The 27,044-nt window shown below is 48.9% G+C and overlaps 1 pseudogene; it reads left to right on the forward strand.

The window, feature by feature from the left end:
* Positions 1–1,092: 1,092 nt before the first annotated feature.
* Positions 1,093–26,258, forward strand: LOC117085633 (annotated as a pseudogene).
* The last annotated feature ends 786 nt before the right edge of the window (positions 26,259–27,044 follow it).

Below are 27,044 nucleotides of genomic sequence, written 5' to 3' on the forward strand. Positions count from 1 at the left end.
TGTGGCACTTAGTAGGCTTGCAGTGAGTGGACGCTGGCGTCAGTGGAACAGGAGACTGGGCGCTGCATATGGACGCACTCACGTGCTGGTGGCATGGGTGGACAGAGGAGAGAGGGACGCTCTGCAGTTCTCCTGTTGGTCTGTCACCCCCGCTGTTGTGAGCAGAATCCGTGAGTGCTCACACTGATTCACTGAGTGCTCACACAGAATCACTCATTGCTCAATTTTCTGCTTCCACTTTTGTTTTCTTAAGAATGGAAAAACGAATACTTCAGTGACTTTTCTGGTTGATGGCATACATTCCTTGATATCACCTTAATGCTTTTTAATTTCTATGTATTTTGGATGTTGGAGCTTGCCTGACATCTGTGTTTTTATACCTCACCCTCTCGCGTAACTGTTGGCCACACCAGGACCAGAGAGAAGTGACCAGACCGATTGGTAGCAGGGCTAGGACTGGAATTCCCCAGGCTTTTAATGCCCAGCAGACTGTTTTCTGTTTTGCACTGCTCTTCCCTATTTCGACACCTGTTAGGACAGTGGATGTGAAATGTAGCTGGGCACATTTGGGGGTGTCCTAGGAGTGTGGCAGATGCCTCAGACTGGCATTTTCCCCTGGTTCTGAATTCTCATGGCTCAGAGTCAGTCTCTAGGCTACTGACCGGGAAGATACAGGAAGTTGTTTTGTATCGCAAACTATGCCAGGGCATTTTTTTCACCTGGCAATTTATTTGGTTTGGACTGGAATAAATGTCTGATATTGGTTTCTTTGCCAATATTATTGGGGAGTGGAGCCTAACTTGTTAACTTAGCCCGATTCGTAGTGCTTAGAATCTGAGTGAGTGTGTGTTGAACTGAGCGGAAGTGTGAGAGCATCTTTGACAGGGGTTTGCAAACCTAGCTGCATCTGGGGGGCTGTGAAAAAAGCATGCGTGCTTACTCCAGACCAGTTGATATAGAATCTGCAAGAATAGAGCCTGGGCAGCTATAGTGCTGTTAAAAACCCCCAGGTGGTTCAGATATACCATAAAGGTTGAGAACCACTCATCCACAGTGAATTGGAGGCCTGGATCATAGATGTACCCTATGCTTTCACCAGCTTAGAATGGTTCTTGTGCTTTACAACTGTGAAAAAAATGTTATGCAAACAAATGTGGAAATAGCCAAATGCCACATCCTGTTACTACCTGCCATGAAGTATATTTACCAGTTATTCACTCTATTCTGATCTCTACCCATTCCACCGTTTCTTCATGGAACAATAATTTGACAGTTGGTTATGCAGAACCAGAGTAAGTCTAGTTTGATTGGCAGGAAACGATTTTGGGTATGAAGTACTCTTGAGGCATCTATTGAACTCTTGTTTGTATCACCTCTGTGCTGAACCATTTATAAATATTACTTCTTTAAGCAAGGCCTATGGAGTCAGGCTGCCTGGGTTTTGCTAACTAGCTGTGTCATTTGGGGCAAGTTTTTAAGCTTATATAAACCTGACTTTCATCTATGAAATGGGATGACAAGGGGTCATTATCATCTCACAGGATCGTGCAAATGTGTGTGTAAAGTGCTTAGTTTGGTGCCTAACACATAGCAACTACTCAGTAAGGTTATTATTACACCTCATCATCATATTTAAATGTAAATATGAAGAGTAAATAAATTTGTAAAAGGTACTATACCCTTACCCCTTGAACCAAAGACTACTTTAGCTTTAAGTGTTTGGTTAATTTATCACTTAAATATTGGCCTCTTGAATACCTTGAATTTCAATTGAACGTAGTCAGAGGATTTCATTATTGGACCGTTGCCTCTGGAAGTTGGAGCTTTGTTTGGTTTCACTTCCTACACTAAGCATGTGGCTGTATGCACTTTTGTGGTGACTTCTGGGACTGGGGAATCAAAGCTTCATTCGCTTCTTTGGAGGAGATGATCTTGTGCTATATGAAGCACTCAGACTTCGTTAACTATGTACCATCCAGACAAGACCAGGTGCTTCCCATGGCACCCTGTCCTTTTCTTAGCTCTCTCATCAATCTAGCCTGTTCCTTCTATTCTTCTTTATACTAGAACTTCTCTTTGAACAAGGAATGTTGTTTTGTCACTGCCAGGTCCCCAGCAATTAGTAATGCCTAGCACATACTAGATGCCTCCTGAATGTGAGTAGGTGATCATCTAGCAGAACACAAGATAAATACGTGGGTTGAGATTGAAGCTGTGTGGTATGAATGCTGCATTGGCAAACTTATTAAATCAATTTTCTTAATACAAGTTTAACATGTCTTAGTAACTGACTTCGTTCAGTAATCATTTACTGAGTGTCTTCTAGGCCAGACATTGGGAACAGAAAGGTAATAATATATGATTCCTGCCTCATGTGCAGGAAGTTTAGTGCAATGGACAGACACGTGCCAATGGCTGCCATGGAATATGGTGAGTATTAAGATAAAGGGCCACCCTGTGTGCCCTTGGAGCATAGAGCAAGGCTTGTGTTCTGGGAACATGGGCTCCATTTGAAAACACAATTTAAATTAATTTTCTTTTTTCTTTTTTTTTTTTTTGTGACAGAGTCCTGCTCTGTGGTCCAGGCTGGAGTACAGTGGTGTGATCTCAGCTCACTGCAACGTGCTCCGCCCAGGTTGAAGCAATTCTTGTGCCTCAGCCTCCTGAGTAGCTGGGATAACAGGTGTGCACCACCATGCCCGGCTAATTTTTGCATTTTTAGTAGAGATGGAGTTTCACCATGCTGGCCGGGCTGGTCTTGAACTCCTGATATCAGGTGATCCTCCCGCCTCGGCTTTCCAAAATTCTGGGATTATAGGCATGTATGTGTTCATCCTTTTAAATATCTGTGGGTAGCACTTAACTTTAAATGGGTCCTAATTAAACTATTGAATGACTTTAGTATAGATTGAATGACTTTGCTCCGGCCTCGATTTTAATTTCCTTCATTAGAGGAAAAATATATGCAGGTTGAATATCCCTCATCCAAACTTCTGGGAACCAGAAGTGTCTCAGATTTTTTTACATTTTTGGATTTTTGAATATTTGTATTATACTTGCTGGTTGAGCATCCTGAATTCAAAAATCCAGAATCTGAGCTGCTCCAATGGACATTTCATTGAGCGTCACGTCAGCACTCAAAAAGTTGTGGATTTTGGAGTTTCTGGTTAGGGAGACTCATCCTATACAGGTGCTGGATTGTTGCAGGAGTTCTGGACCAGAGGTTAGGTGATTAGGCTTTGGTTTTCGCTTTATTACTAAACAGGCTGTTTTCTTCCATAAGCTCAGCTTTAGATCTCCCGGTTGTCAAAGAAGGGGATGGGCTATCTGATGTTTAAGGCCTCTGTTAGTTCTGACTTGGAGACACCTGGCTTCAGTTCATCTTCCTTAGGAGTGAATAAAGAATATGGGAATCTTGAAATTGTTAGTCAACAGTTACAGGGTTGTTGCAGCCTGGTTTTGGGTAAAGGTCATCTTTAGTGAGCCCGGGGAGAAGGACTGGTTTAGCTGTCAGCTGAGTGGGGTAAGCGGTCCTCTTAATTTTCCTCTGTTTTAGTGAAAGCATTGTTAAGGGTCACAGCATTAGTGGAGCTGGCTGGAAAGAGGAGGGGAACTCATTGTTACAGGTTATATTGAATGTCTTTTTAGTCACTAAATGCTTTTTGTGATATGTTTTTCAGGATTTCAGTGTTGTATGATTTCTCTGTGTTAAGCACAGGAAATTTAACATCAACAAAAGAATGCTCTTTCTTCTTTTTTTTTTCTTTGAGATGGAATTTCGCTTTTGTTTCCCAGGCTGGAGTGCAGTGGCATGATCTCAGCTCAATGCAACCTCGGCCTCATGAGTTCAAGTGATTTTCCTGCCTCAGCCTCCCGAGTGGCTGGGATTACAGGTGCCCGCCAGGATGCCGAGCTAATTTTTGTATTTTTAGTACAGACGGGGCTTCGCCATATTGGCCAGGCTCTTCTTGAACTTCTGACCTCAGGTGATCCTCCTGCCTCAGCTTCCCAAAGTGCTGGGATTACAGGCGTGAGCCGCCACACCCGGCCTTGAATGTTCTTTCTATGGGAATCTACAAAAGCCAGCTTTTGAGTCTAGTGGCAGAAAACCTCTTCTTCATTGTTTAGCTGTGCTGTGAGCTTGGAGGACTTTTAGCCCAGCTGAAAAAGGTGTAGTATTTTCTGTCAGTTGGCTGTCTTGGAGAACTTAATGAGCATGGGCTGGAGTGATACCGTCAGAGTTCACGAGCTGTTTGAGGCTCTCGAAGCCTAGATACTGGGGTTGCCCAAATACATCGGCTGGACTCACTATTTCTCTCAGGAGTAAGGGTGTGGAAAATGCTGTGGTCTTAACTCTGCTCTTAATTTTACAGTGCTGTTATTAATGGTAAGAATGATTTCATACGTTTGTATTTTGCTTCGTAATTCACAGAGAATTTTAAAATCCATTATCTGATTTTATTCCCTCAGCAGTTCTGTGAAAAAGGCACAGCAGTTTTCATATCTTCTGTTTTCCCGTGATTCTCTTGTGGCTCACAGAAGCTAAGAGCCTTCACCAAGGTCTTAGGGTGAATGAGTCGCAGAGCTGGGAGTAGAGGCTCAGGTTTCTAGGGACCCTGTTTCTTCCTGGAATAGCTCACTCTGGTGGCGCTATGTTCAGGTAACTGCACATGCTCGGTTTGATCTTTTGTAAATCCCTGCCCCATTTCGGGGGAGGTTCTTGGGAGGCTTCTATTCATTTTGGAGCATTTAAGTATCTTGTTCTCTCTCCCTCCTCCCAGATGCATGGGCATTTCTGCAGGCCCCTAGGCTGGCCCTTGTGCGTGGGGGCGTCTCCTGCCTCCACGTTGTTTGCATGCCCCTTCTGAAGGTGCTCATCCCGGCATGGAGCCCCCTCATGCCTGCCTCCACACTGCAGGCTGTTTCGTAAATGTTACTGACTCAGCATCGTTGTTTTCTAGAAATGGGACGGGCTATGGTTGCCAAGTTCTTTTCTGTGTGAAGGCTGCGATTGTATCATCTTGCCTTCCCTGTGTGTGCTCCTTGAGGGTGTCGCTGTGCTGCGGTCATCTGTGTTCCCTAGGGTGCCTCCCTTGGAGTCCCCCCCATAGCAGACATGCAGTCAGTGCTCATGGCCTAAATGAGAGGAAGGCCAGCAGAGCCATTAAATCTGGAGAATGACAAGTGAGGGAAAGGAATTTTTATTTAAGTCATGTGAAAAAGATATCTTTTTGGAAAAGTGGACCTGTTTCTCAACTGGAGTTGAATTTCAGCTCAGAAAAGCAGCTGTGTGCCTAGAGGGCTTTGGGATTTCAGTTGGTGGCAGATGAATTTAATTTGTTGTATGAATGTATTATCCTTTTGTGTTTTTATTAGACCTTTCTCCCAAATGTAACTGATTTTTCTATAAAAGTCACGCTTCCTTTTTGAGAAGTGTAACACTAATTGTATGGGATGGTCTCTCAAAAGATGACCTGCCAGGAACCAAACACACTGCCTCAGACTCACGGCCCTGGTTTCTGCCTGTGCAGCTGCAGGGCAGAGAGGCACGCTCGAGCTGAAATCAAGATGCATGTCTGCAGCTTCTCTTTCTTTACTGCTGTTCCGTCTCTGAGCTGGCCTGCCTTCAACGTCTAGGAGCTTGGTGTGTGTAGACATATTACAGTATGGAGGAGGGATATGGTGTTGCAACAGCCTGGACACTCGCTGAATCCTCTGTTCTCTTCCTGCTCACTGCTCTGACTTTGTATAAGTCACCTTTGTAGGGCTGTGCACAGTGGCTTACACCTGTAATCCCAGGACTTTGGGAGGCTGACCTGGGAGGATCTCTTGAGCCCAGAGTTTGGAATCAGTCTGGGCAACATGGTGAAACCCCATCCCTAGAAAAAATAAAAATTAAAAAATTAGCCAGGTGTGGTGGCTCATGCCTGTAATCCCAGCTACTGGAGAGGCTGAGGTGCAAGGATCACTTGAGCCCGGGAAGTTGATCCTGCAGTGAACCATCATCACGCCACTGCACTCCAGCCTGGTCAGAGCAAGACCTTGTCTCAAAAAACACAAAAACAAACAAACAAAAACCCATTTGTAATAGTGGCAGTAGTTAACTTTTGAAAGTTTGGAGAAAAGTTCCTAAATAACCTGTGACCATGGACAACTTACTTAGCCTTTCTCTGCCTTAGTTTCCTCATCTATGAAAAATGAGAGATATGGTACTGATCTTACAGGATTTCAACCAGAACCAAACGAGATCAAACTCAGAGCCTGGCACATCGTGAGTGTGCACTCAATGTTATTATTTCAACATTTTAGAGGAAAAAGAATGCTAATGGGTCATTATGGCTAAACATAGTCTATCACTGACGTTACTCATGGTATTGGAAGGAACTTGAATTCCATATAGATAGTGTGATGGAGAAAGTATTTTGGACATTGACAGTATTTATTCAAAGAACAAAGGACATGTCTGTCCTGTGCGGAGAGCCGTTTCTGCTTGTTTCTTTAAATGCTATGGGAAAAGCAGTCGACCCTGTGCTCTCTGCCAGACAGCTTCAGTCTCCGCGTACTGATTTGGCCAATTTTCACTCACTGTCATCATGGCAGCAGCAGTTGAAGGGACAGCTTGTCTTGATTTGCATTTTTGGGTGTTTGTGCTCTTTATAGACAATTAAGACGTGGAAGCCTGTTTATGGCAAGCTGGCAAATAATTCAGCAAAACATGGAAAACCCTGTTAGCACAGTTTGCACGTGTGCGAGCACAGAGCAGCCAAATGAACACACACGTTTTCCTGTATTTTAAAAACTCTCAAAAAAAAAAAAAAAAGACATTAAACCATAGCTCAGATGGCTTATAGAACTAGAGCTTTTTCCTTGAAGTACATGAGTATGGCTGTCAGACATCTGAAACCCGAAGCCATCTTAAAACATCATTTTGCTGCTACCCCCTACCTGCCCTTTTTTCCCATTTGTAAGGGACAATGATCCAGGAAGGAAAGTATCAGCTTACAAAGGCTTTTGTTACAATTAATCCTTCGTGTTCTTTCTTTTGGTATCTTATTCTCTATTTACATTTTATTTTTATTTTTATTTTTTGAGACAAAGTCTTGCTCTGTCACTCAGGCTGCAGTGCAGTGGCATGATCTCGGTTCACTCCAACCTCTGCCTCCCAGGTTCAAGGGATTCTTGTGCCTCAACTTCCTGAGTAACTGGGATTACAGGCATATGCCACCACGTCCAGCTAATTTTTATGTTTTTAGTAGAGACAGCGTTTCGCCGTGAATTCCTGAACTCAGGTGATCTGCCTGCCTTAGTCTCCCAAAGAGCTGAGATTACAGGTGTGAGCCACAGCACCCGGCCGCTGTTTCCATTTTGTAACACTAGCGTCACCCCAGTGTAGGGTGGCTAGGAGTATTCTTCTTTCCTGTTTCCTGGTGTATTTTCCTCTACAGCATTGATCACTCTTTAACATACTTTTTGGTTGTCTGTCTCTAACTACAAAAATATATGTTCCCTGTTATATCACCAGTGCCTGGCACGTAGATAGTTAGTCAATATTTGTTGAATGAATGAATAAATGAATGAATGGGCTGAAAGAACCTTATTCTTTTTTCTTCTGTCACTTCACACCAATGCTCTTGGAAAATGCTATGTGAACAGGGATCATAAGCAGGAGAGGTTACACACATTGCTGTGGGATAGCCCATCATCCTCAGATACTTGTCTGGAAGGAGGTGGAGTACTTGAGTAGAAATGATACAAGATAACTTCTTCAGGAACTCAGCCAAGTGTCACCGCTTTTCACATAGGCATGTGATGTTTGCGTATGTCTGTATGAATAGCTGTTGTGGCCTAGAATCACGCCTTTAGATCCCTTGTACAGATAGAAAAGTAAAGGCCAAGGCCCAGGAGTGCCACAGGCCACCGAGGTAAGATTCCCTGTCTGCCCTTCTCAGTGTCTGGTCACTTCTCACTGCACTCCCCTATTTACTGCGAAAGCCACCTTCCCTGACTCTGAATGTGTAACCACGAGGGAGAAAATGTACTCCAGGCTCACAGTTTGTGGAGAAAAAACCCAGCAGCTGAAAATCATGTTCACAAAGTTTGTACCTAGAAAAAGTGGCCATTTCTAACATGTCTTTCAACGTCCCTGTTTCTCATACATTTTGTAAACAAGACAGTAGAAGTAGATTCAGGAACAGCAACCTTAGAACAAGGGGGAAAAAATCAAACCTAGAGCACTCCAGTTTCTCTTTTCTTCTCAGTTTAGGGCTGAGGCACTTTAGCTTCCTGTCTAAGGGACCACTCAAATCTGATTGGAAGCCATTATGGGCTGGTAATTATCCATAATTTTAGGAACACAGATGCTGCACCAACTCTGTTCTTTAATAGCAGGCTTATTAATTTTAAATTTGCATGGAAGGAGAAGCAGATGGCGAGGTGGGATAAGCGTTCAGATGCTTAGTCATTGATAGCTTTTTACTCTCACATTTCACATGGGGATTTGGGACCCGGGAAGCCCGCTGAGAACTGATGACCATCTGTCCCCTAAACAGCTGGGATCTTTTTCATCCTGAGCTCAGAAAGATTGCTCCTACTGCAGCCAGGGAAGACAGGTTGTTGGCTGGTTAGAAATCATGGTAGGTTATTTTCTCCACCCGCAGTTCGCAGTGGGAAAGCAGAGCTATCAAAAAGTTGTCTTCTCTATTGTATTTCAAATCTGGGTGTTCGGCTGGGCGCGGTGGCTCAAGCCTGTAATCCCAGCACTTTGGGAGGCCGAGACGGGCGGATCACAAGGTCAGGAGATCGAGACCATCCTGGCGAACACAGTGAAACCCCGTCTCTACTAAATATACAAAAAACTAGCCGGGCGAGGTGGCGGGCGCCTGTAGTCCCAGCTACTTGGGAGGCTGAGGCAGGAGAATGGCGGGAACCTGGGAGACGGAGCTTGCAGTGAGCTGAGATCCGGCCACTGCACTCCAGCCTGGGCGACAGAGCAAGACTCCGCCTCAAAAAAAAAAAAAAAAAACAATTCTGGGTGTTTAAAAAATGATGTCAGCAAATTAGGCATGTCTTTAATGGTAATTGTGTGTGTTCTTGATGCGAATGAGAGGTGCATTCCCTTGTAAAACCCCTGGGACTTTATAGGAAGATGTGAGCCTTAGAACAGAAGTTGGTTTTCTAGATGATCATGTAGACATGATGCTGAGCACTAGACAAAGATGTTGATTGAAACGATTTAAAAACATTTTGTCTGAGTTCAGATTTTACACCAATATCTAGAAAATCAGCAGAAGAACTTGGAGGAATGTTCTCAGGCATGCAGTTCAGCCCCCTGCGCACATTGTCATAAAATCCGAGTGTGTGTACAGGGAGGTGCATTCCTTTCTGTTCTCATCACAGGTCCTTCCCTGGCTCTGCACCTGCCTGTCATGTGCATCCCTGTGAAGAGACAACCAAACAGACTTTGTGTCAGCAATAAAGCTTTTTTTTTTTTTTTTTTTTTTTTGAGGTGGAGTCTCGCTCTGTCGCCAGGACTGGAGTGCAGTGGCCAGATCTCAGCTCACTGCAAGCTCCGCCTCCCGGGTTTTCGCCATTCTCCTGCCTCAGCCTCCGGAGTAGCTGGGACTACAGGCGCCTGCCACCTCGCCCGGCTAGTTTTTTTTGTATTTTTAGTAGAGACGGGGTTTCACCGTGTTAGCCAGGATGGTCTTGATCTCCTGACCTCGTGATCCGCCCGTCTCGGTCTCCCAAAGCGCTTTGATTACAGGCTTGAGCCACCGCGCCCGGCCAGCAATAAAGCTTTTTAATCACCTGGGTGCAGGCAGGCAGAGTCTGAAAAGAGAGTCAGCAAAGGGAGATAAGGATGGGGCCATTTTATAGGATTTGGGTAGGTAAAGGAAAATTATAGTCAAAGGGGGGTTGTTCTCTGGTGGGCCGGAGTGGGGGGTCACAAGAAGTTCAGTGGTGGAGCTTTTTGGGCCAGGATGAGCCAGGAAAAGGAATTTCACAAGATAATATCATTGCTTAAAGCAAGGACTGGCCATTTTCACTTCTTTTGTGGTGGAATGTCTTCAGTTAAGGTGGGACAGCGCATTTGCACTTCTTTTGTGATTCTTCAGCTACTTCTGGCCATCTGGGCATATAACTGTAAGTCACAGGGGATGGGATGGCTTGGATTGGGCTCAGAGGCCGACATTGCCCTCTTCCCTACCTTCCCTACCTTTTCCCTCCTGTGTGGCTCTCTCACAAAGTGAATGGCCTCAGCCACAGCTTCTCTGCAGCTGCATCAGACTGTGGCAACAGGAGTGGTGGCTGCTGCAGGGCCTGCTGTCCCCTCGGAGCCCAGTCTTGCTTGCCGCTGCAGCCTGGTGATCATTTTACACCTCAAGTATGTAATTCTACAGAACGAGAGCCAACATGCTGGGGATGGAGGTGTCTTTATCACCGTGCTCTGCATATTTTAATCTTGGGTAGAAAGTTTGGAAAAGTATGTGATACCTGTGGTTTGATGTCAGAAGGACGTTGTGAACTTGACGTGGACTGAGGATGTTAAGGTGCAACACGCACCCCGGCTTCATTAAATGAGACTTCCCCATCTGCCTGCCAGGCACACACAGGCGTATGGCCACATTTTATGTGTTATCCTTATCTAGAGTGCACCTTATCATCATGCTTAAAGTTACATGATGATATTCTTCCTCATAGAGTAGGTCCCAAACCGCATTCAACACAGAAATGTACTCTTGCTATTATACGTAGAAAGTGCTTTCATATACCAAGTGGGAGAGCAGTCCTAAAATCTGGGCTGGAATCACAGAAGGAAGGCTTTGGGAAGCAACAGATTCCCTAGTCCTAAGCTGGTTTTTGATGAACCTAGAAACAGGACCGATAGAAGTGAATTTGCCTAAGGCCCTGACAGTGTCTCACGGTAGCATTTGAACCTAGCAGTTTCTTGACCTATTTATTTAAATGATTAGTCATGCTTCCTCTGATTCCTATACAAACGTATTCCTCATTTATTCTTTTGTTTCAGTGAATTATTGCGGTGCTACCACCTAACAGTATTTGAGTCAAAATGTGGCAGTATTTATCCCTTTCTTTTTTTTTTTTTTTTTTTTGAGACGGAGTCTCGCTCTGTCACCCAGGCTGGAGTGCAGTGGCCGGATCTCAGCTCACTGCAAGCTCCGCCTCCCGGGTTCACGCCATTCTCCTGCCTCAGCCTCCCGAGTAGCTGGGACTACAGGCGCCAGCCACCTCGCCCGGCTAGTTTTTTTGTATTTTTAGTAGAGACGGGGTTTCACCGTGTTAGTCAGGATGGTCTCAATCTCCTGACCTCGTGATCCGCCCGTCTCGGCCTCCCAAAGTGCTGGGATTACAGGCTTTAGCCACCGCGCCCGGCCTATCCCTTTCCAAGGTTTTTAGTTGCACAGTTTTTCAAAGTTGTGCTTACAGTTTCTTGTTGGTTGCAAGGTGTCCTTTCAGAAGCCAATTGTGTGGTGTATTTATGTTGATTGTTGGAGGTAGTTTGGTAAGAACCTACTTAGAGTGGCTGGTGTGGGCCTGGGGCACAGTGACAACTGCCTGCTTCATGGGCAGAGATGAAGTAATTGCTTCCTGGGAAGTACCATCCTCCTGGCCACACTCTCCAGCCCATTTCGTTTGTGTTGGTTTCCTCGCATCTGCACGTTTCTGGCTTCATGTGAGTCCCATTTATTTGAGCATATGACTTCAGGCTGTGGGGAAGAATGGCCATTTTAGCACAGAGATGCACACAAAGGAACAACTGGCTCAATGTGAGTGAAGACATTCTTAGGGGGCTTTCATTTCTTTTATTCTGTAACAGGGAGTCTGGGAAGCATTCTGGACACGTGGCCTGCGCTGTCACAGTTCCTCCTTGCAGGATCGCAGATGTTTGGAGATTGTAGTGATAACTGTTATCATTGAGAATGTCATTCTCGCAGGCTCTAATAAGTCCGGATTTATTCAGTGTTAATTTGTTAAAGACAACTGTATTTCTAGCCAAATCCATGTTAGACATTTCTCCTGGCAGTGTTGCTGGGGCTATTTCCGTGGCTTAGTCTTAGGGAAGCACACACCTTTGAATACTGCTGAAGCTGTGAGTACCCAAAGCACACCAGAGTACTTTTGCCATATGGGGTGTTAGTCACTGATACACGTCTCAGTCAGACCTGATGGATTCTTGACCCCTTCCTTTTTTAATTTTTTAATTTTAATTTTAATTTTTGTGTTTTAAGAGCACAACCCCTCAGGTGGCCACCATGAATCTCTGGTATCTTCAGTTGTTTGAAGCCTATTTGCTGTCTCTGGTTCAAACATATTCGAAGCCTGATGATGCTTCCCTCGGTTGTTCTCCTGCTGTGTGACCTCCGCGCCCGTAGGGTTCAAGACTGTCAGAGCTGGGAGTCCCCTTCACATCTACCAGGGTTTCCAGAACCTCCTTTATCTAGCCCTGGGGATGGAAGAGATGTCATCAGAGGTGAAGGCTTATTAGGTTTACATGCCATTGATAACGAATGAGGAGGTTTTCTTTTATATAAGGGGAGCTTCTTATAATGTGCTTTAGTAGGTAAAGAAGCTTTTGAGGTTTGCTTTCTCTGGAAGGATTATTTGTGATCCTGCCCTTGCTTTCAACAAAAATATAATTTGCATACCAGTGCATGTTGTGTTACTGAGCACTGGCTGACAAATGGTTCTTAACTCGTCATTCACTCCGCCACTCTTTCTTGAATGGCATATGTGTGCCAGCTGTAGTAGGGACTTGCTAGGCTCTAGGACTACCCCTTATGAAACAGGGGTCCTGGGGGAAGCAAATGCATATAACTATAAACGTTTGTGGGGATATCAGCGGGGGCGCCTATAGGTGCAAAACTTCATTCATTCATTGTCCCATCTAGGAGGTTTTGTGTCTTAGCAGCGTGTTCCATAGTAACACATTCCTGTATCAAAATATTCATCATATTATTTTGAAATTCTCTGCTTAGGTATGTATTTTTCCCACTAAGTTTAGAACTGGTTAAGGACAGGCTATGGGGTATGTAATATATGTACACACACACACACACACACCACACACACACACATATATATATATTACCATTGCAAATATACAATATATATTTATATATATACACACATATATTTCTCCCTCTCTATATATACACACACACACACACACACACATATATATACACACACACATATATATGAAATACACACACACACACTTCTGCCAAGCACAGAAAGTCAAAACTAGGCAAAGGTTCTTTTAGGGTTCATGAAAAAATAGATGTGCTTAGTTGAGAGCGTCCTTAATTTGCCAGGGGAAAGACAGGATGGATTCACAAAGGGAGATAGTTTTTTTTTTTTTTCTCCTTTGTTTAACTCTTGAATTCGAAATAATCCAGACTTACGGAAAAGTTGCAAAAATAGTACAGAGAATTCCCGTATGGTCTTCCCTCAGGTTCCCCAAACATGTCACCCCATTTGTACTTTCTTTTTCTCTCTCTGTAGATATAATTTTTTTTTTTTTTCTGAAATGTTTGAGAGTGGAAGGTAGAATGCAGGGCAGGGTGAAAGGCGGAGGGAGAGAGGTGGGTTTGCACACTTTTTTTTTTAACCTTCTGAGATAGAGTTTCGCTCTTGTCACCCAGACTGCAGTGCAATGGCATGATCTTTTCTCACTCTAACCTCTGCCTTCTGAGTTCAAGTGATTCTCCTGCTTCAGCCTCCCGAATAGCTGGGATTACAGGCACCCACCACCATGCTCGGCTAATTTTTTGTATTTTTAGTAGAGGGGTTTTACCACCTTGGCCAGGCTGGTCTTGAACTCCTGACGTCTGATGATCCACCTGCCTTGGCCTACCAAAGTGCTTGGGATTACAGGCATGAGCCACCGTGCCTGGCGATTGGGAGGCTTTTGCAGTAACCCAGAGCGCTATGATGAGGGCTGGACCTGGTTGGAAATGATGAGGAAGGTGAGAAGTGGTTAGGTCTGGCATATATTTTGAAAGGAGAGTTTAAATGGGTTGGATGACAAGAGAGAGAAAAAGAAGTTTTAAGGATGATGTCAAGGATTTTGGCCTGAGTAACTGGGAGACTAGAGATGCTGTTATTGGGATGGGGAAGATTATGGGAGGCGTGGGTTATAGCAGGGAGAATGAAAAGTGCGTTTGGGGCATGCGAAATTTGAGGCCCAAAAAGAGATGTCAAGAAGTGTTGGCCCGACACGGTGGCTCACGCCTGTAATTCCAGCACTTTGGGAGGCTGAGACAGGCAGATCACCTGAGGTCAAGAGTTCGAGACTGGCCTGATAATTATTAAAATCGATCATTTATGTTTACTAATTAATCATATTATTGCTGCTAATACCGCAGGGGGTGTACACCTACCTGTGATGTCATTCCTAATATCCAGGGACAGAGGACATGATCTTAGTTTTAATATTGCAGTAGGTGTACACTCACGCTGTGACACTGATCCTAATATCCAGGGGGTAGAGTATGACATGACTCCCAACTTAGCAATGAATGGACAGCCACCCGGTGATATTGCTCCTAATATTCATGGAAGAAGCCTATGATAATACTCCCAATATCGCAGAGAGGGTACAGCTCTTCTGTGATATGGTTCCTAGTATCCGGAGGGGGAGAGGATGATAATAATTCCAGTATCGCAGGCTGTGTTCACCCGCCCTGTGATATTGTTATTAATATCCTGGAAGGGAGAGGATGATATGACTCCCCGTAGAGCAGGAGGCGTACATCCAGCCTGGGATATTGTTCCTGATATCCATGGAGAGGAGAGGCTGATATTACTCCCAATATGGCAGGGGGTGTACATCCACCCTGTGATATTCTTCTTCATATTCCAAGGCTGAGAGGTCGATATTACTCCCAGTATCACAGACACTGTACACCCCCGTGTGATACTCTTCCTGATATCCGGAAGGGGAGAAGATGGTATTAATCCCCATATCGCAGGAGGTGAACACCCACTCTGTGATATCTTTCCTAGTATGCAGGGGGAGAGGAGATAATATTATTCCAATATTGCAGAAGATGTACACGCCCCCCCATGATATTGTCCTTAATATTCCAAGGCACAGAAGATGATGTTACTCCCAATATCGCAGAAAGTGTCCACTCCCCAGTGATGTTGTTCCCATGGTCCAGGAGGGAAGAGGATGATACTACTTTCAACCCCTGCACCCTGCAATGCTCTCACCCTGCAACACCGACACCCAGCTCAACCTGACATGGGACCAGAGGTGCTGGCTGGGGGTGTTGATTGCTTCTCTTTTCTCCCTTGCCAGACTCAGTAGAGGAAGCTGAGACTGAGCAGCCGCAGGAACAAGGTGCGTTTTGCAGGTGGCTCAGGCTTCCTCTGGTTATGAGCCGGGCCTTGGGGTAACGCCGGGGGAGGTGACAGAGCTGAGTACAGTGGGCATTGGATGCGGCTGTCACCCCTCTGTGCTGTGGGCTGGGGTCTTGGGGGACGTTGACTGAGGTGGGCCTGACCCTCTCGTCTACTCTGACACTGGAGGCTGTGGGGTCCCACACTTCTTCCAATGAACATGCTGGCCCGCCTGGTCCCCGACCGAGATGGGACATCCTTTCCACTGCTGGGGCCCACATGGAGCTGTGGGTTCCTTTCTCATGACCTGGAGAAGCTGCAGTTCACCCTGTGCTCTGCCTCAGAGATGGGAGGCCACACTGCCCTCAGCGGGTAGCAGAATTCAGAGCCTTAGGTTGCAGGGGCCTCAACTGAGGTCCCTGAAGGGTCTGCCCTTTCCTGAGGGGCTGATTCAGGGAGGCCCTCCCATCTCCCCTCTAGGGCTCTGTCTCTTCCCCTCACACAGGGTCCACATGTGGACAGCCTGGTGATGTGGACGCCCCAAGGGCCTTGGAAGTTCCCTGGGAATGGGATCCATCCCAGTACATTTGGGATGCAGGCACAAGGTCCCAGAGGAGGCCCAGGAAGCCAATGGGGAAGGGAAGGCTGTTGTAGGTTTAGCCTCGGGGAGGGGGTGGTTCCACCCTCTGCCAAAGTCCCTGGAGCAAAGGCACGTGGCTCTCCAGCTGCCCCAGAGGCCAGGGTGGTGGCTGGGAGGGGCTCTGTGCCTCTGCTGGGTGGGGGAGATTTCTTAGCTAATCTAGTGAAGTCAAGTCAGACATTTGCCTCTAAATCGTATTTATTTATTTTTTAATTCCAAGGCTTTACAGATGAATAAGGAGACAGTTTGTATTGAAAATAGTTTTTACATGTGAGCTTGAAAAAGAAAGTCTGTTTAAATCTAGTTTTTTCCTTCCCTGTAATGCCTCCTTTCATCCCAGGTTTTCCAACAGGAAATGCGTTCATTTGCTCACCTCTGGGAGGGGGCTTTGGCTAGGAATCCACCAAAGACAGCAGGTGCCAGTGGACTGCTTGAGCAGTCTGGCCTTTGTGAACCCTTTAGGAACTGTGGGCTTCAGGTTTTCAGACCATCCAAGGTGAAGGTGGCCACAGGGGCCTGGAAGCTTTCCCATCCTTCCTGCAGGGATGGTCCATTTCCCTGCACGGAGCTGGGTACATGGGTACAACATCCCTGTCCTGTGCCGTCGGTGGCTTTACCAATTTTGCATAGCAGCTTTTGAGCTGATCAATAGCTCTGATTGGCTGTTGAGGATTTCATGGATTCCTGTACCCCACCGGGGGCCCATATGCTGACAGAAGTGACATTTGTAGTTGTGGTGCTGCATACACATGGGTCCAGTTAGAAGGCTTTGATTCTTTCTAAAGGGAAAGGCATCTCTGAGGGATCACTGAGCTGACATAGTCTCCTCAATCCATGCTATCAAGTGGGCAACAAAGCAGGACAGGAGGATGATTTCGTAGGAGAGTCGGGCCACGGGCCTGCGTGTTCTCTCTGTCCCCATAGCGCTGGAGTTCCTACGTGCTCCAGGCCCCGGGTTTGCATTGCATATAATTCTCAAGGGCTCATGGCAAGCTGTACCAGGAACACAGAGGATGGGGATGCGGGGACCCTGCCCCCAGTGGACCAAGGACTCACTGCTGGACTCTAATCTGTCTAGGTATTTTTGTGACTTGCAGAAATACCTCCACCTTGCCTGGGCCTGGAGCCACAGGAGACCCTTCCGAAGGTGAGGAATGTTCTGGAACAATGCAAGGCCTGCCCAGGCTGCGCCCAGGAGCCAGCGTCCTGGGGTCTCTGTGCGGCATCCAGCAACGTGAGCTTGCAGGACCCCGAGGATCCCTCCTTCTGCTTGGAAGCTGAAGACGACTTGGAAGATCCAGAGGCCGTGAGCTCACGGCTGCTGTTCTTGAACACCTCCGGATACAAGGCCAGCTTCTGTGGCCTGTACGATGTGGCGCTGCCATGGCTGAGCGGCATGTTCTGCAGCTTTAGCAACGAGGAGGAGCAGACTGGGCGCCTGGCACAGGCCCGAGGGGCAGCCAAGAAAGCTGGCCTCCTCATGGCCCTGGCCAGGCTCTGCTTCCTCCTGGGGCGGCTGTGCTGCAGGAGGCTCAAGCTGTCCCAGGCCCAGGTGTACTTTGAGGAAACACTGGGGACCCTGGACGGCAGCTTCGGGGACCTGTTCCAGGTGGTGGCTGTGTACGCCAACCTGACCAGCATTACCGGAAGCAGAACCGGAAGAACTTTACACAGGTGGTTCCCAAAGCCATGGCCCTGCTCCTGGGGACGCCCGGCCACATCTGCAGCACCGAGGCGGACGGGGAGCTCCTGCAGCTGGTGCTGCAGTGGGCGGTGGGTGGCCAGAGCCTGCAGGCCGAGGCCCGGGCCTGCTTCCTGCTGGCCAGGCACCACGTGCACCTCAAGCAGCCCGAGGAGGCCCTGTCCTTCCCAGAGCAGCGGTTGCTTTTGCACAGGGACTCGGGAGCCCCAGATGCTGCTTGGCTCTCAGACTGCTCCCTGCTCCTGGCTGACATCTACAGCCGCAAGTGCCTGCCCCACCTGGTGCTAAGCTGTGTCAAGGTGGCCTCATTGAGGACACAGGACTCACTGGCCAGCTCGCTGAGGAGAGTCAACCTGGTTCTCCAATAGCCCTCCAGCCCCACAACCTCCCCACCCAGACTTCCCACTACCTCAGGGGAGTGCTGGCCTCCCTAATCCTGGGCACAGGCCAGGCTCTGCGTGGCCTTCTCCACGCCAGCCTGGCCCAGCCGTACAGCCACCATGGCTACCACGGCCGGCCATCACCTTCATGACGCAGGCAGTGGAAGCCAGTGCTGTTGCCAGAGTTTGTGCCATCGTGGACACCCTGGTGGCCCTGGCCTGGCTGCACGTACTTCATGGGCAGAGCCGGGTGGCCTTGGACATCCTGCAGTCTGTCCAGGATGCAGTGGTGGCCAGCGAGGACCAGGAAGGTGTGATTGCCAACATGGTGGCCGTGGCTCTGAAGAGGACGGGCGGGACGAGGCAGGCAGCCGAGGGCTACTACCGCGCCCTATGGGTGGTTTGGGACCTGGGCCAGCAGAGGAACCAGGCAGTGGTGCTGGCCAACTTCAGGACCCTGTGCCTGCACGTGGGTGCCAGCAGGCTGGCCCAGCACTACCTCCTGGAGGCCGTGCATCTGTTCTCGAGGCTTCCCTGTGGGGAGTGTGGCCGGGACTTCACCCACGTACTCCTGCAGCTGGGTCACCTCTGCACCTGCCAGGGCCCGGCCCAGCAGGCAAGGGCTACTGTGAGTGGGCCCTTCTGGTAGCCGTGGAGATGGACCACGTGGAGTGAGTGCCCTAGTTCCTCCTGTGCGTCTTCTGGGGCCACTCGGGTCAGGGCGCACCGGGGGTTTGTGATTTGGAAACAAGTGGTGGTTTTTCACCATCGAAAGTGCTGAGTCATGGCCAGCAGCAGATGTTGGCAAGCGCCCTGGAGACAGGCCGTTCCCATGCAGGGCCAGGCCCTCTGTGCCCTACTGGGGCAGCCAGCTCTTTCGGGTTTGCTCAGGGACCATCCTGCCTTGAGCACGGAAAGTCCTGCGTTCTGGGAATCCCTGGCCATAACCCTGGGATCAAGGCAGGCTCTGCTGAGCTGGGACTTGGGGCCCCTCCATGAGCCAGGCCTTGAACGCCAGTTCTTGTGCCTGTGTTATCTGCTTGGTATCTCGGCAGCCCTGCGCACCTGTCATCCCACTTCACAGAGGACACAGGGGCGGGTGATTGCCCAAAGCCACAGAGCAGTTCATGCAAAAGCAGCTCGTGCAGAGTGTGCCAGGCCCCACCCACAAATGGAGCTTGTGGAGTCCTCGGGAAGCAGGTGCTGAGCATCGGAACGTGAGCTTCAGGCCAAAGAAACCACAAAAGGGTGAGTGACATGATGGCGGGGCAGCACTTGGCCCCGGGTTAGGGAAGCCTCTTTAGTCTGGTACCAGAGGGTTGAGAGGATTTAGTCAAGTAACAGGTGTGGATGAGGGGCTGGTGGTGGGGGAGGGGCTGGTGGTGTAGCCTGTGTGAAAGCCCAGGGGTGAGTGAGTGGGGGTGAGTGAGCGGGAGTGAGTGAATGGTGGTGAGTGAGCGGGGGTGTGATGGGGGTGAGTGAGCGGGAGTGTGAGCGGGGATGAGTGGGGGTGAGTGAGCCGGGGTGTGATGGGGGTGAGTGAGCAGGAGTGTGAGTGGGGATGAGTGGGGTATGAGCGGGGGTGAGTAAGCGGGAGTGTGAGCGGGGATGAGTGGGGTGTGAGTGGGGGTGAGTGAGCAGGGCTCATACAGGGAGGTGCAGAGTTGGGAGTGGGTGGGTTGGGTGCTGGATGGTGAGAAGCTCTTCTGGAGAGCTAAGCAGGGTCTGGGGCCTCAGGCTGTGCCTTGGCCTTTTCCCTAAGAGCACTAGGGAGCCATGGAGTGCTATCGAACAGTCACTGCACACTGAGCAGTAAACGGACATTAGGTGGGCAGGGCTGTCCGAAATCTAGGCCGCAGAGAATAGATGAGGAAGTTGAGTCCAGGGAAATGGCTGAGACAAGGGATACTGTTGAGTCCTCTCTGCCTTGCAGCGCTTTGTCATGGCACAGTGAGACCATTCGGAGGTGCCTCCTGTGGCCTGGACCAGAGCTCCAGGGGCTGTGACCAAACCTGCCCATTTCCCAGCACAGGCCTGGCACTCACTCCTGTCCCTAGGAGGGATGAGATTTTGGAAAGGACCGTGTGAAGGGGCCCTGGTCCCACACATCTGCCCAAGGAGGGGGGGGGGTTCATACCCAGGCTTCTTCCCCAGGGGCATTCTCTGACTGGAAGGAGACCCTCCAGGAGCCCAGCGCCCCAGCCCCCACTGCAGCCTCCGGTGGCTCCTGGCACAATACCCTGTGGCACCTCCTCCTATGAGGCCCTCCCCAGGCTGCTGGGGGTTTCAGACTGGAAATGCAGGCCAGGGATAGAGATCATGCTTTCCTGTCTCCCCACCCTGCGCTGAACGGTCGAGGAGACCGAGGGTGGGGTTGATACCCCACATGCTTACTTGGGGTCATTTTTGAGACACTTTCGGTAGTTTGTGTCCTTCTAGGAGTTTGGCTGTTGTGTCTAGATGGTCTGATTTTTTGGTGTACAATTGTTTGTAGTGTTTTCATGTAATCCTTTTATTTGTCAGGTCGGCAATAATGTTTCCTCTTTCATTTCTGACTTTAGAAACTTGGGTTTTTAATTTTTTATTTATTTATTTTTATTAGAGATGGGGTCTCATCATGTTCCCGCAGGCTGGTCTTGAATGCTGGCCTCAGCGATCCTTTCACATCGGCCTCACAAAGCGCTGGGATGACAGGCGTGAGCCATGGTGCTCAGTCTCTGATTTGAGTCATTTGTGTCCCATCTTTCTTTTCTTGGTCAGTCTGGTGAACGATTTGTCAATTTTATTATTTTCAAAAAACCCACTTTTGGTTCTGTTGACTGTCTCTTTTGTTTTTCCATTCCCTGTATTTTTACTTCCCATTTCCACTCTCACGTTTATTATTTTCTTCCTTTTATTCACTTTGGGTTTAGTTCATTTTTTAGTTTCTCAAGGTGGAAGGTTAGGTTTTTGATTTGAGATTTTTCTTCTTTCTTTGAATGTAGACATTTACAGTTATAAATTTCCCTTTCAGCACTGCCTTAGCTGCATCTTGGAGTTTTTGATATGCTGTGCCTTTTTTTTTTTTTTTTTTTTAGGTTTTGCTCCATTGCCCAGGCTGGGATGCAGTGGTGCAATCTTGGCTCACTGCAACTTCTACCCAGGTTCAAGCCATTCTCATGCCTCACCTTCCTGAGTAGATGGGATTACAGATGTGCACACCCGGCTAATTTTTGTATTTTTTTTATAGAGACAAGGTTTCACCATTTTTCCCAGGCTGATCTCAAACTCCTGGACTCAAGCGATCCTCCCGCTTCAGCCTCCCACAGTGCTGGGATGACAGGCATGAGCCACCATGCTGGCCTGGGCTGTGCATTTGTTTACATTATTCTCAAATTAGTTTTCAGTTTCCCTGATGGTCTCTTCTTTGACTCACTGGTTGTTTAGGAGTGTGTAATTTCCACATATTTTTGAATTTCCCACGTTTCCTTCACTCTTGATTTGCAGTTTCGTGAGGACTGTATTCAGCTGTCGTTGGGGGGCGTGTGTGACAGATGTCCATTCAGTGTATCTGGTTTCCGGTGTTAATCTTCGGAATGTTTCTGACACTAGAAAATCAGAAGCTTTCCACTGTTCCTAGCACCGTGGCTTTGGGAGAGGCCAGTGAGCCTGTGCGTTTGGAGCCTGGTTGCATGAGAGAAGCATGTGTGGGAACACCAGGGCCTGGCTTTGAACCCCATTCCCCCAACATGATGCCGAGTGTGGCAGACATGACACTTGGCTTTGCTCTCTCAGGGTTCCATCTGCGACAGGGGCTACTTGTGCCCCTGGCCTCATCAGCTCAGGCTGAAGGCGGCCCTGGTCCTCGCCAGAGGGGCTTTGTGAAGCAGAAATAGATGGCCTGGTGCAGGGGCTGAGCCTGGCCAGGACCTTGGCCCTGGGAATTGTAAAGAAGGCCGGCCTCTACCATGAGCATCTGCACCAAGCTGTGCCCATGTCACGGTGTGCTCGGTGTCTGCCCTTGTAAAGGTACATGGCCTGTCTATGCTCAGGCTCCCCGCCTATGGGGCCCAGGTTCACAGAGGTGTGAAAGAGACAAGCACAGCACAGGGGCCTCCGAGCCCAGCCAGCCTCGCTTCGATGCTGGGAGGCTGACATCTTCCATTTTGTCTTCTGCCCAAGCCAGCTGCGGGCCGTCCAGTGGCTGCGCTACTTCTACAGTGTCGTCATGCCCAGTGAGGCCCAGTGTGTCATCTACCATGAGTTCCAGCTGTGCCTGGCCCGCAAGGTGACCGACAAGGTGCATGAGGGGGCAGTTCCTGGAGACCATCAGTCAGCTGTACCTGTCCCTGGGCACCGAGCGGTGAGGACTGGCTTTGCCATGGTGGGGGTGTGGAGGGGGGCAAAGGGGTTGGGGGGCAGGGAAGGGAGGGGGACACAGGGAAGCTTGGGGGGGCAGGGAGGGGGCACAGGGAAGCTGGCCCAGGGCCCCATCAGCCCCTTTCCTTTGGATTATTTGGTTCCTTGGCATCAGATGCTTTGAGCTGGTGGGTCTCGGGTCGTCCCAGGGCTGCTGCTGGCCCGTGAGTCCCAGTTTGAGCCTCCCTTGTTGGGTCAAAGGTCATCTCAACCCCAGCAGAGGCAGTACGTGCACTCTGGGCTGTTCTTCCTACTATGGTGGCTTTTGTCATCTGACCTCTGTCTACCCCGAGTCTTCACTCCTGGCCTTCATCTGTCCCCTTAAATGTGACCATAGCAGCCACCTGTGGCTTCTCTCCCACAGAAGAAAGAGCCAATTGTGTCACCTGCTTCCCTGGGGCAGGGCTTCAAGGTCTCACATCCCATAGGTGGCCCACTTGGCTTCCCCCGAGCATCCTGACCTGGTGGGGTAACCATGGCCCTGGCCACCCCACACACAGCTCCCGGTGACATTGCTGCAGTCACAGCACCTCGAGTGCCGGACTTACTGAGAGCAGGGAAGGAATGAGATTCCATGGGGACCGGGAGACTGGCTCCAGTCTTGGCCTCGAGGTTCACAGAAGGAAAATGGGCCAGTGTGCTAGAGCCATGCTTCTCAAAGTGTAGTCCCTGGACCAGCAGAACAGCATCTATATCACCTAGGAGCTTGTGGCAAGTAGGAGTTCTAGGTCCTGCCCCAGGTCTGTGGAGCCAGAAGCTCTGGAGGCAGGGCCAGCAAGCTATACAGACAGGCCTCCGAGTGACTGTGATGCCTGCACACCTTGAGAACCATCGGCCTAGATAGCCTCTGAATACTAATGTCTCCTGGTGCGTCTGGAGAAGACACAGGCCATGTCTGGGAGGCAGGGGAGATGGACTAGCACACTCCTCCTGCCACAGGGCAGCATGATGCTCGATTCCCTCAGAAGGATGTCCTTCATCTTTTCCATGCCGTGTGTGTTCACTCTGGCCCTCCCAGCAGCCTGGGAAGGGCAGAACACTGTACACACAAGAGGGCCGTTCCCAGTCCCCACATTCCAGATTCATCTGTCACCAGACCCACGGGAGGAGGCAGACTGGTTCCAGGAGGATGAGAGCCCTTGTTCTGACACCTGTGTCTGATTCCAGGGCCTACAGATCCACTCTGGACTACACCAAACAAAGTCTGGGGATGTTCATTCACCTCCAGAAGAAAGAGGAGGCGCATGCCTGGCTGCAAGCAGGGAAGATCTACTACATCCTGTGGCAGAGCGAGCTGGTGGACCTGTACATCCAGGTGAGTGGCAAGGGATGCAGGAGGGCCCTTGTGCTGTTCACTCTGTCCATCCATCCATCCGTTCATCCTTCCATCATCTATTTACCTGTTCTTCCTTCCATCCATCTATCCATCATCCATCCATCCATCATCCATCCATCTGTCCTTTCATCCATCCATCATTCATCCATTCTTTTATCTTCCATCTATTCACCTGTCTATCCATCCATTCACCTGTCCATCCACCCATCCATTCATCCTTCCATCATCTATCTGCTTACCTGTTCATCCTTCCATCCATCTATCCATCCATCCATTATCCATTCATCCATCCATCCATTCTTCCATCATCTTCCCATACACCTGTGGGTCCTTCCATCGATCCATCCATCCATCATCCATCCATTCACCTGTTCATCTTTCCACCCATCCATCCATCATCCATCCATCCCTCCGTCCATCCATCCATCTTTCCATCCATCCTTCCATCCATCTATCCATCCATCCATTCACCTGTTCGTCCATCCATCTATCCTTCCATCTATCTTTCCATCATCCATCCAACTGTTCATCCTTCTATCCATCCATCATCCATCCATCCATCCGTCATTCATCTGGTCACCTCTTCATCCATCCATTCACCAGTTTGTCCATCCATCCATCCATCTTTCCATTATCCAGCCATTCAGCTGTTCATCCTTCTATCCATCCATCTTCCATCCATCCATGATCCATCCATTCACCTGTCCATCCACCCATCCATTCATTCATCATCCATCCATTCACCCGTCCATCCATTCACCTGTTCATCCATTCAGCTGTTCATCCATCCCTCCACCCATTCTTCCATCCATCCTTTCATCATCCATCCATTCACCTGTTTATTCTTCCATGCATCCATCATCCATTCATCATCATCCATCCATCCTTCCATCATTCATCCACTCGCCTCCTCATCCTGCCATTCACCTGTCCATCCATCCATCCATCCATCCATTCATTCATCATCCATCCATTCACCCATCCATCCATCCATTCACCTGTTCATCCATCCTTCCATCCATTCTTCCATCCATCCTTTCATCATCCATCCATTCACCTGTTCATTCTTCCATGCATCCATCATCCATTCATCCATCATCCATCCATCCTTCCATCATTCATCCACTCGCCTCCTCATCCTTCCATCCATCCATCATCCATCCATTCACCTATTCATCCTTCCATTCATCCATCCATCGTCCATCCATTCATCCATCCATCATCCATCCATCCTTTTATCATCCATCCATTCAGCCACCATCCATCCACCTCTTCGTCTGTCCATCCATTCATTCATCCATCCTTCCATCATCCATCCATTCACCTGTCCATCCTTCCATCCATCCGTCCTTCATCCATCCATCCATATATCCATCCGTCTATCATCCATCCATCCTCCCATCATCCATCCACTCACCTCCTGTTCATCCTCCCATCCATCCATCGTTCATCTATCCATCTGTTTATCCATTCATCCATCCTTCCATCATCCATCCATTCATCTGTTCATCCTTCCATCCATCATCCATCCGTGCATTCATCCATCCATCCTTTTATGATCCATCCATTCACCTGTCTATCCATCCATCTTTCCACCAACCATCTATTCACCTGTTCATCCTTCTATCCATCCATCATCCATCTATCCATTCATCCATCCATCCATCACCCATCCATCTATCATCCATCCATTCACCTGTTCATCCTTCCATCCTTCCATCCATCATTCATGCATCCATCCATTTATCCATTCATCCATTCATCCATATATCCATCCATCCATCATCCATCCACCCTTCCATCATCCATCCACTCACCTCCTGTTCATCTTTCCATCCATCCATCATTCATCCATCTATCCATTTATCCATTCATACATCCATCCATCCTTCCATCATCCATCCATTCATCAGTTCATCCTTCCATCAGTTCATCCATCCATCCATCTGTCCATCTCTCCATCCACCCACTTATCCATCCATCCATCACCCATCCATCTGTCCATCATCCATCCATCATTAATATGTCCATCCATCCATCCAACCATCCATCCATCCATCCAAGCATTCATCTGTCCACACACCCATCCATACATCCATGTGTCTATACATCTGCTCATCCATTCATCCATCCATCCACTCATACCTAAGCCACTGCTGAGCACCTGTTGTGTGCCTTTTCCCTCCCTCCAACTGGTTCCCTCACATCCTCCCCCAGTGGCCAGCATCTTCTCCCTGAGGGCAGAGGCGTGGCCCCTCACAGTGCCTAGCACCTGCTGGTATACAGCTCATGCTCAAAGAATGTGACCACTCAGTTAACACACAGAAGAACGTGCTCCAAGCGAAACGTGGCACATCTCCTTACAAAATGAATCTATCATAGCAGCTGTTTTCAGAGGCTTTCCCAAACACAGTGTGATCTGGAACAAATTGTGAAGCCCACGAGCCTGGTGAAGCTTTCATTATTGAGCACCTGCTGTATACCTCCTTGAGCTGAGGAGAAGGATCAAGAGCTCATGGCCAAGAGGGGACCAGGCCCACCCACAAACACTGTTGATGTGTGGCCCTGAGCTGCGGCAGGGATGTGGCAACACAGAAAGGAACCAGGGGATGGGCTCCCAGCAATCTGGGGGCCACAGAGACTGTTTGAGTGCAGGGGGGGGTGTGGGCTAAGGCTATCCCTGGTGGTAGGATTCACAGGTGTCGGGCTCCTGGGCTGCAGCTGCTCAGTCACCTCCTGGCACTCAAGTGCATCAGTTCATTGTCCTCATGCCAGTGGTGGGGCAGCCCTAATTCACAGGTCTGAAAAATGCTCAGGTGTACCTGCAGTGTGTGAGAGGAAGGAGGCTGGCGAAGGTGGGTGTGGCCACCTCACCAGGTGTGGGTCTTGAGGGAACTTCTGCTCCTTTCAGGTGGCACAGAATGTGGTCCTGTACACAGGCGACTCCAACCTGGGGCAGGAGCCGTTTGAGGCAGCTGGAGACATCTTCTTCAACAAGGCCTGGGAGCGGGAGAAAGCCATGTCCTTCTACCGGGTGAGCTGGCTTGTGGGCCGATGTGGGTGGGCCTCAGGGTGGGCACCTGGAGGGCTGAGGCACAGGTGTGGCAGGGCAGAGGCCTCCCACCTGGAGGCAAGGCCACCCATGCACATGCTTCATTTCCCAGTGGTCTCACCGGGAATGATATTGACCGTGCCCCTGCCCGGGATAAACGCTTGGGG

Source organism: Trachypithecus francoisi, unplaced genomic scaffold (assembly GCF_009764315.1).
Source record: "Trachypithecus francoisi isolate TF-2019V2 unplaced genomic scaffold, Tfra_2.0 Contig00571, whole genome shotgun sequence".
NCBI lineage: Eukaryota > Metazoa > Chordata > Mammalia > Primates > Cercopithecidae > Trachypithecus > Trachypithecus francoisi.